Source organism: Mirounga angustirostris, unplaced genomic scaffold, assembly GCF_029215605.1.
Source record: "Mirounga angustirostris isolate CCGP_5_RB_7025 unplaced genomic scaffold, mMirAng1.0.hap1 SCAF_5, whole genome shotgun sequence".
Taxonomy (NCBI): Eukaryota; Metazoa; Chordata; class Mammalia; order Carnivora; family Phocidae; genus Mirounga; species Mirounga angustirostris.
The window spans coordinates 165,640,254-165,649,944 of record NW_026991713.1 but is presented as its reverse complement, the minus strand read 5'-3'; the positions used below and the strand labels follow the sequence as shown (position 1 = coordinate 165,649,944).

The window sequence follows — 9,691 nt, the reverse complement described above, 5'->3', positions numbered from 1 at the left end:
GGCGGTGCGTGGATTCGGTTGGGGTGGTCCCTGGGGAGTGTGCGGGGCCCGATGAGGTGGCACGGCTGGGAGCGAAGCCAGGCTGGAGTAGACGCAGTGGGGGGGGGGGGCACTGGAGGTGACAAAGGGGGGTTCTTCACCTCGCCCTTTTATTCATCAGAATGGGGATGACAAAACTCACTTTTAGAGAACAACTTCCTGCTGTTATTTGGGGGAAACCTGAAACAGGGAGGGGTGGGATCAGGGCTCCCGAAATGGAGAAGTTTCTTTGACAGCTTTCATCAATAGAGGGAGGGTGGTGGGGAGCACAGCACCCCAGGCAGAGGGGGCTTGCCCACCCCTGGGTGCTCTGGGAAACGTGCCGGGATCCCATCGGGCCGGGAAATGGTCCTTGATGAGGAAACGTTGACAAGCATTATACACACTCACGTGATTTTCTTTTTAGGTGTGTTTGTGTGGGGCAATGCTGTTTTGGTCTTTTCTAATTTTCCAGTAAAACTAAATAGACATGAGCTTTAGTAAACAGAACACAGTCAAGTGAGTGGGCGGGGATGAGGGTTGATGTGAGTTCTCCTGGTTTTGAATGAAATATGTTTTAGTCCTCCCCCCACCGACTCTGCCCTGCTGCAAACACCATTAATATTCCTTCCCCTGCAGCAAGGTTTGCAATCTGATGCTTTACATCAGCATCCCCTCCTCTGGCTGACTCTTTTTGGAGGGGATGCTGGGAAGAGTGGCCAAAGAAATAACCAAATTGAGAGTCTGAGTCATGAATTGTCATAATTAGAAGGCAGACAGAGTGCGTTGCCGTTGCTCTGTTTGCTGCCCATTCCCTGTAAAAGCTTTGGGAATTAAAATAATAGGCTTTTAAAACAAGAGCCCGGTGGGGCTCTACTTAATGGCTTGCACCCAGCGCATTAGTTGCAGTCAGACCCAGACAGACTTGTGGCCAACTGGTCCCGGAGAAGCCAGATTGCAACGTCACCTCCAGCGGTCCCCTCTGGGCCAAGGAGCTAAAGGAACTCCAGAAGAGGGGCCCCTCATTACTCACTGGAACAGGCCAAGAAAGGAGCTCCAGGCACAAATGCCCTTACTGTAAACAGTTTGTCCTGTAAAGTGTATGAGTAGACGTTATCCCGTTGAATAATTATACCCACCCCCGCCCCCAGGAGCGGTGGGGAGGCTGTTAAGTTAGTGTTTTAGTGAAATCCCTCCCAGCTGATATATCATTCAAGCTAATCTTCCTTCAAATAATTTATGAGAGAAAAGTCCTCCTGGTTAAACCATTTTAGACTTTGAGAAACTTAAACCATTCGTTGGACATCGTGTTTGATTTTTCATAAGAAAAGCACTATTTAAGAAGCCAGAAAAGAACGCCAAGAGTCCCCGGAGTGGCCAGCCATGAGTAGAGAATCAGGAGGACCATGGAAGAGGTTTACCTTGGCAAGTACCAAGGAAATCGCACAAGGGCAGACAGCCGACTCCTGACCACCGCCCTGCGTCCTGCGTCCTGCAAGGTAAGGGCCTCAAGAGGAGGTGTTGGGGGGGGGGGGGGACAGGGGAGCCTGGGGGCAGGGGAGACTGGGTGGGGGAAGGAAAACGCCTGCTCGGGAAACCAGACGGCCTGGCATGGCGACAGCCTTGTGGGTGAGCAACACCAGCAATCTCCAGCAGCCAGACGCTGGTAGGGCCTCCCCCATCAGAAGCTCAGCATTTCGTACTTGGGTAACCCGCGATGGGGAAGGGAAGGCCGGGGGACAGGGAGGTACCAAACCTTCCTGACTTTCAGGACTGCGGACAAGTCAGCACCCAAAAATCTGAGTGTTCTATAGGCCCTGTTGGGTGATCTCGCCATCCTGGCCTTCGAAGGAGTTACGTCGGGTTCCCAGCTTTCTGGGCCACCCTGTCCTGGCCACACAGTGGACTCCCCTCTTCCCTGCAGGATTTTGAGACGTGCAGCAAGCCTCATACCTAGCTGCATCCCTGCTCCTCCCCACTCTGTGCGTTCTTGCTTCTCCAGTGCACCTTCTATAAGGCGTGACTTGGCCAGGAAAGAGTGGAAGGGGCTCTCCTCTCGCTGGTCCAAAAAGTTCTCAGGTATCCCTTCTCCTATGTCCATCCAAGGAGGTGGCCACTGAGGCAGCACCTCCCCATCTTCTGCTAACGCAAGGCTGATTTTGGCGGAGCCCCGGCGTTTGCAGCTTGCCATGGTGGCCACGAAGACACCTTGGCTCAAGGTCCCAGTTAGTTTCCTGAATCCTCACAGCAAGGTACACACGACAGCTGGCCCAGGAGAGGGGAGGATGGGGGCTTTCCTTCATGGCGCCAGACAGGGACCCCGAAGGCCGGTGCCGAGGAACACGGTAGAAGAACAGTAGCCCATGGCTGGCCTGGAGTCGGCCTCTGTGTCTGAAGCACATACTGACATATGCTGTCCTTTGAAGGGCGTCAGAAGCCCAGGCGACCCGTAAGAAGTCCCCTAGTCCCCTCGGACCTCCGAAATGTCAGCACGAAGAGGGATTTCTTTGGTATTGAGCCGTCAGAGAGGAAGCAAGCCTCTCTTATGTCCCTTGTAAACTCCAAGTCCCCACGTACCAGCAGCACGACTGTTCCTTTCTCTGGGAATTCGAGTGGAACAGAAGTCACCAGAAAGCCAAAGGGACAGGACAGAGCAGGGTCTGCCAACTCTTTCTGGAAATGGTAAATAATCTAGGGCCATATGGCCTCTGTCACAACTGCTCATCCTGTGAAAAGCAGCCACCGACAATGCGCAAGGGGTCAGGCATCGCAAGGTCCAATACATCTTCATTTACGGACACAGAAATTGGAATTTCATATAATTTTCACATGTCATGAAATATTCTTCTGGGTTTTATTTTTTCCAACCATTAAAAACATAAAAACCATTCTTAGCTTGCAGCTGTACAAAAATAGGTGGCAGGCTAGATTGGGCTCATGGGCTGGTCCCAGGGGTAGAACTCAGGAGGGCATTTCATTCAGGAGAAGAGAATGTGGAGCAGAGCAGAGAGCTCCCTGGTTATAGGAGACTCTGGCTGATGAAGGCTTGGAGGAACCGCGGCTGGGGGGTGCCTGGGGAGGGGAGCTCTGGACACCAGACGTGGTACAATTGCTGAGTTTGCCCGCACCTCCGTGCCCCAGCCCATGTACCGTGCACCCCAAGCACGGGGAAGGTGTGAGGCTGTTAAGTTAGTGTCCTCCTTGGATGGACATAGGAGAAGGGATACCTGAGAACTTTTTGGCAGCCTGTCTGGTGGCTGGATAGAAGGAGGGGGATGGAGTTTGAGGTGAGGCACAGAGTTCTGGTTCTGACCAGTGCCCGTCATTTAAAGCCCGAGCCTGGAGGGCGTAGGTCATGCACAGTGCCTGGTATACAGGCGGGGCTCAGTTAGTGACCACTGTTATAATTTCTATGATTATGTTCCACCAGCACCGTCTGCAAACTGATGGCTAAATAGAGTGCATCACCCAGAGGACCATCGCTGGGCTTCCATCAGCCACGCTGAATGACAACGTGCTACCGTGGCCTATCCACGGATGTGGCCATGCCTTCCCCTCCGGGCTTATCTTCCCAGCTCTCACCTCCAGGTTCTACCCGACTCAGAGGGCCTTGCTTCTCTTACTGAACCGCAGCTCCCCGCCGGGCCCTAGGGAGCAGAAGTGAATTGTGTTACAGCAGGAGCGCTGATTTCTAGTCACCGGGGAAGGGTCCGGGTCAGAGACAAGTCAGAGCAAGCCAATCCCAATGTCCCAGGGGCCTTGGGGCCTTTCCCCAAGAACTCCTATTCTGTGAGCACTCAGTAAGTGGCAAGACTTCCAAGGCCACATCCCATGGTGCTGCAGACATCACCACCTGACTCCCGCTAAGTCCAGATGTGCCCAAACGCCCTCAACATGGGCCTCAGGTGACCTTTTAGCAGCCCAGATGTATCCCCTCCCGTCACGTGTACCCCACGGCTCAGAGTGAACCGGACTGGGGGGGATGCCACCGGCCCTCACTTACCCCTTTGCTGGTGAGACTGGCATTTCCTAACCCCCTTCTGAGCAGGGGTCCCCCTGTCCAGGGCCAGCCCAGGCAGATCGGGGGACACAGGCTCTTCCTTGTAGAGGGGAGGTGGGGGCCCAGTTGTTGAAAAGAACATTTCGACTTTTCAACAGACCAGGTTATTTTATCCCACTTCTCCTGAGCCAATAATCAGAGTATAAATTTAACTAGCTTCCCCAATTAGGAGGAAGGTGAAGGCATTATCTGGGGCTTCACCGCATCCTGATAAGAATTTGCAAAACCTAGAGAAGGGCTTGCAGAATGACTGCTTGTTCAGATTGTCTTTTCTCACCCAGAAGTGAGTCCTTTCGCTCACAGCCAGTTGTAAACATCTTGCCTTCTATTGAGGTCTGAGGCCCCTAGGGGTTTTTCTTCTTCTCTAACATCAAGACCAGGATTCCTGAAATCCATGAGAAGAAACCTAATGCACAGGGTTCCTTCCACACGAGAGGATTTTCTTAATCCAGAAAATGCAACAGATTTACAGCATTGTACCAAACATCTTCAAAACTGAGGCATGAAGATAACATGCTTCATTACATTAAATGAAAAGAAATGGGGGCACCTGGGTGGCTCAGTCGTTGAGCGTCTGCCTTCGGCTCAGGTCATGATCCCAGGGTTCTGGGATCGAGCCCTACATCGGGCTCCCTGCTCCACGGGAAGCCTGCTTCTCCCTCTCCCACTCCCCCTGCTGGTGTTCCCTCTCTCGCTGTCTCTCTCTGTCGAATAAATAAATAAATAAATTTAAAAAATAAAAAAAAGGGGGGAAAAAAAAAAGAAATGGTAAGAGACAAAAGCACTAAGCGGGACAATAGCCAGCAAGATTAGTCACTGCCACCATGTAGTAAATCAATCGTACCCCAGGAAGAGCTCATCAATTTGTATTTCAATAAAAAGTGAGAGAAACAACCCAGCACACTGAAAGAACAACAGAAAAAGATTAATCTTTCTGCTAACAAAATACACTGTTTTGAATATATATTTAACTCCAACTATAGGAGGGTTTCGATTTCAAGATTTAAGGAAAAGACTTAGCAATTTATTTCAAAAAGAAGTAGAAAACATTGTTTTCTCATACCTCTGTGTTATTCTCTTAAAATAATACATATTCGGTCGTGTGTGGCTTCATATGATCTTTACATAATTAAGATGACCGGGATTTTGTATTTTGTGTTTCAGACTTAGCATTATATCATAAACTTCTTGTCGTTAAAAGTCCTTCGGAACCTTCCACTCGGGGCCAGCACTCCACTCAGAGTGTTGATCAGGACGAGGATGACCCCCGTCCAAAGGGCGTTTTTTGTCATGCTCTTGGTCACGGCTCACTGGCCTCGTCACGGTTGACCAGTCTAGTCTTGATTCGCCCTCCTCCCTGAGTGTCTGTGCCTCCACCGGCTGGTTTGTCCCCTGACCCTCCCCAGTCAACTGATCCTTCCTTCTCCGCCCCGCCACTCCCCGCTGGGCCTTCACGAGCAGGCCTTCTCCTCTTCCCGTTATGTTGTCTCCTCAGGTGACCTCAGGTCCCCTTGAGGCTTTGAGTAGAACTTAAGACAACGATCTGCACATTTCGCCTCCCCCCTCCCGCCCCCACTAAGACCCATATGCCTGACCGTTCCCTCCACCTTCCCCTGGGAAGTGTTAAGAAACAAAATTCAACTGGGTAAATTTGAAGATCTAATTGGCGTTGTTAGAAGCTCCATGAATTGGGCAGCATCCCATCTAGCAAACAGACGGAGCTCCTCGGAGTTGTACAAAATGGAAGGTTTTTACAGGAAGGAGGGTGGAGCAAGAAAGTTAGAAGCAAAAGAAAAGAAAGGATTATTTCAGGCAAGATCACCTTCCCTCAGGGGGAAGTGCAGGGAAGCTTATTATATGCAGGTTACCTCATCTTCCTTTGGGGGATGGAGAAGGCCCTGTGAGGGAGGGCCTCGTTGGTGCCGACCAGAAAGTTCCCAGGTGGAGAGGAGAACACTTCACATTTCTGGGGTTGGTTGAAACTGCAATTAGGTTGAGGATTAAGCCCTGGTTTGGTGACTTGGCCTAGTCCAAGTAACACCATTTTGGGCCTGTGATTTTCTTTTTAACATTAGTCAAGCCCACGTGTCCACAAATGACCCAGGATGTCCCCTCAGCCCTCTGCCAGGGTTAAGCAGCCTGGAGAATGACCCCATCGTCCATCCTGTCCGCACACCAGAAAATCAGGAGTCATCCTGGACATTTCTTCCCTCCTCCCTACCCCCTCACCCCAAACTAACCAATTTGTGGCCAAATCTGTTACCCTCCAAGGTCTTTTTCCAATCTATCCACTGCTCTCCATCCCCACCACCAGGGTCAGCATGGAGGGGTGCGCACTGCCCAAATGCCACCACCCAGGGATCACCTACCAACTCATCTCCCTGTAGGTCTTTCCAAGCCATTTTGCAATCCCACAGCTAGAGTGCTTATTAAAAAGCAAATTTAATCATGGTGTTCCTTTGCATTATTGCTCTTAGGGCCTGGCCTGGCCTACATCTCCCTGAGTCATCACCCATTATGTTTCCCTGAGTGTCCTGGCCCTTTCCCACCCCTTCTGCAGCACCCTCCAGGTACTGTGGCCTTCCTATAGCTACTCAGATGTGCCGTGACCCTCTGCGACCCAAAGCCTTTGATCGTGTTCAGTCCTCTACCTGCAGTGCTCTTCCCTGAGCCCACCTCTGGAGTCCAGACTCCTGTAGGTTCCAGCACACTCAGGGCACATCTCCCCTGACTAGGAAATCTCTCCACTGACACACTCACATCGAGACCGTCCCTCTCCGTAGCACTTACCACAGTGTGTTTGATGACTAACATTTATTGTGTGAATCTTTGTCTTTGGTGAATGTCAGCATCATAATGGCAAGAATTATGTTCCCCTCTTTTTCCTTAACTTACCAACGAATCCTCGGCCATTAGAACACAATCAGTGTTTAATAAACATTTGTTGAAAGGATGAATTACCTACACAATGTGGTGTAATACAACTTCGCCATTCTTTCAAGAAATATTAAATGCCTAGGATATTTTACATTTAGGTTTCCTGAGTTTTGCTATTATAAAATGCTATAATAAATACTTTTAAGCATAAAACTCTTTTTCTCATTAAATTAGTTTTTCAAAAATAAAGGCTCTTGGGATATACTGCCAAACTCCTTTGCAATAACTGTATTCTACCTTAATATGATATAGACATTTCGCTAATTTGATAAAAAAAATTAGCATTTCTTTGCTGAAAGTGAACAGCTGTTCATATTTTGCAGCTAGCTCTATTTCCTCATCAATGAAACTTTACGTTCTCTAGCCCTTGCTTATTTAACCAGGCAAGTCTTACTAACATTTTTAAAATGAAACGATGAGATTTTAGAGTCAATCCTATTTCATGCAAACTATTTTTCCCATTTTGTCTTTTTAGTTTATGTGATGTTTGATATTATTAGATACTTGAACATATTCTGTAAAGTTTTTGACCTTTCGAAACTGTATGAGTTCTCACATTGTTTTATATCTACAAGTTGTTCTCAAAGTGTGTGCTCTCTCTTAGCGTTTGTATAACCACGAATGTGTCAGAAAACATACTGCTCTCCACTGCACACCTACAGTACCAGAAACTGTGGGGTGGGACCCAGAATCTGTGTTTTAACAAGTCCTCCAGGTGACTCTCCTGCATGAGAAAGTTTGGGAACCCTGATCAAGAAAGGCCTTTTTCACCTAAGGTTTCTTTGGAGCTTTTTTTTTCATTTGACTCTTCCTAGTATTTAGTGGAAAGAACAGAACTAAATTATTTTTTCTTCCAAATTCCCATTGATTTATGATGCTTCTCTTATGCTATATTGGTTTTAATAAACATTCAGCATTTGCGCTTTGCTTTTTTTACAGCTTTATCGAGATATATTTCATATATCAAAAAATTCACCCATGTAAAATGTATATTTCCCTCCATACCCCTTTGTGCTATTACTGTCCTACAAATTACATCTTTACACATTGTAAGTCCATCAACAAAGTGCCATAATTACTGCTTTACAATAGGAGTTACCATTATACGGTCTTTCATAAAACCTATGTCGTTACTTTTACCAGTGCTCTTTACTTCTTCATGTGGCTCTGAGTTAGTGCTTAGGGTACTTTTCATCAGAGCCCGAAGGACTCCCTTCAGTATTCCTTGTGGGGCAGGTTTGCAGGTGAATGCTCTCACTTTTTTTTTACCTGGAGATGTCTTCATTTCTCCTTTATTTTTGAAGGAGGATTGAGACAAAGGATTGTTGGTTGAAAGCCTTTTCTTTCCGCCCTCCGAAGACGCCACCCCACTGTCTCCTGGCCTCCATGGTTTCTGATGAGAAGTCAACAGTTAATTTTACTGATTTGTCTCTTAACAGATGATTTTCAATTCATTGTGAAGATTTGGTTAAATGTCAAAACTCTAGAATTCATTGATTTTAGTCACTTTGCCCATATTTCCTTTGTTTTAGAGGGCAAGTGGGTTCACAGAAGTCCTTACTGTGGTTGAAAAAGAGGTTGAGGATGGTCCAAAGCCCTGCATGTTCTGTCTCCGGCGCCCCCTCAGCACGAGCACTTGCTTTTTAACACTTCATCCCACTTTAGGGTGTTTTTGCATTTCTGTTCAATGAACACTAACCCATCTGGGTTTCAATGAGATCATGCCTCACTGGCCTGCACCACTCCTGTCTCTTGTCTGTCTCAGTCACCAGAACAGGAGGAGACCAAACATAAGCCTGAAGATGAGGTGGGTTCAAGAACAAAGGATTTCAATGATGCTTTGCCATCCCATCCCATGTCACTTAGATATAACTACAGAGCCTAGTTTTCAACTGAGTGAGTAGGCAGGCTATATTATCTAGGAATTTCACTTCAGCAGAAAAGAGAGGTTTACAAAATAGCTGATATATAAAGAAGAGGTCGATTCTGATAGGGCTTCGAACCACGGGACTAGAAGCATCTTTAAAATAAACACTCAGGGGCGCCTGGGTGGCTCAGTCGTTAAGCGTCTGCCTTCGGCTCAGGTCATGGTCCCAGGGTCCTGGGATCGAGCCCTGCATCGGGCTCCCCACACAACGGGAAGCCTGTCTCTCCCCCCTCCACTCCCCCTGCCTGTGCTCCTCTCTCAATGTGTCTCTCTCTGTCAAATAAATAAATAAAATCTTTAAAAAAAAAAAAAAAGATTTAAAAAAAAAATTAAAAAAATAAAAATAAAATAAAATAAACACTCAAAAGAAAATTCTAGCCTATACAAGAGATTTTATTAATTAAATTTTTAGGATAAAGGAATTTTTTAAAAAATAACTATGATATTTTTAAAAACTATTAAGTATTTAATGATGTTTTCAATGAGAAAAAACTTGAGCCCTAAAAACAGATTGTGTAAAGTAGCTCAGGCTACAAGAGGGAAAAGAAGATGGGGACCTGCTCTGTGAGGAAGGTGTACAGGGGTTCGAAGTCTGTCTGCAAGACTAATTACTCCTTGGCATCCCAGGGCATTCCTCCTACGGAAGAGGGCTCCGACGCGAACACCGCCCCCCAGGCCTTCCATGGCAATTTGTAGGAGAATGGAATGAGATCTAGTACATGTAGATCCAATTCAATTTCATAAAGGGC

The 9,691-nt window shown here is 47.5% G+C and overlaps 1 long non-coding RNA gene across 1 annotated transcript; it reads right to left on the bottom strand.

The window, feature by feature from the left end:
- Window positions 1-3,267: 3,267 nt before the first annotated feature.
- Window positions 3,268-4,949, bottom strand: LOC135364363 (uncharacterized). Its single transcript, XR_010411243.1, has 2 exons — window positions 4,629-4,949; window positions 3,268-4,463 (listed from the first exon to the last, which is right to left on the bottom strand). It is a non-coding gene; the product is annotated as an uncharacterized LOC135364363 (long non-coding RNA).
- Window positions 4,950-9,691: the final 4,742 nt, after the last annotated feature.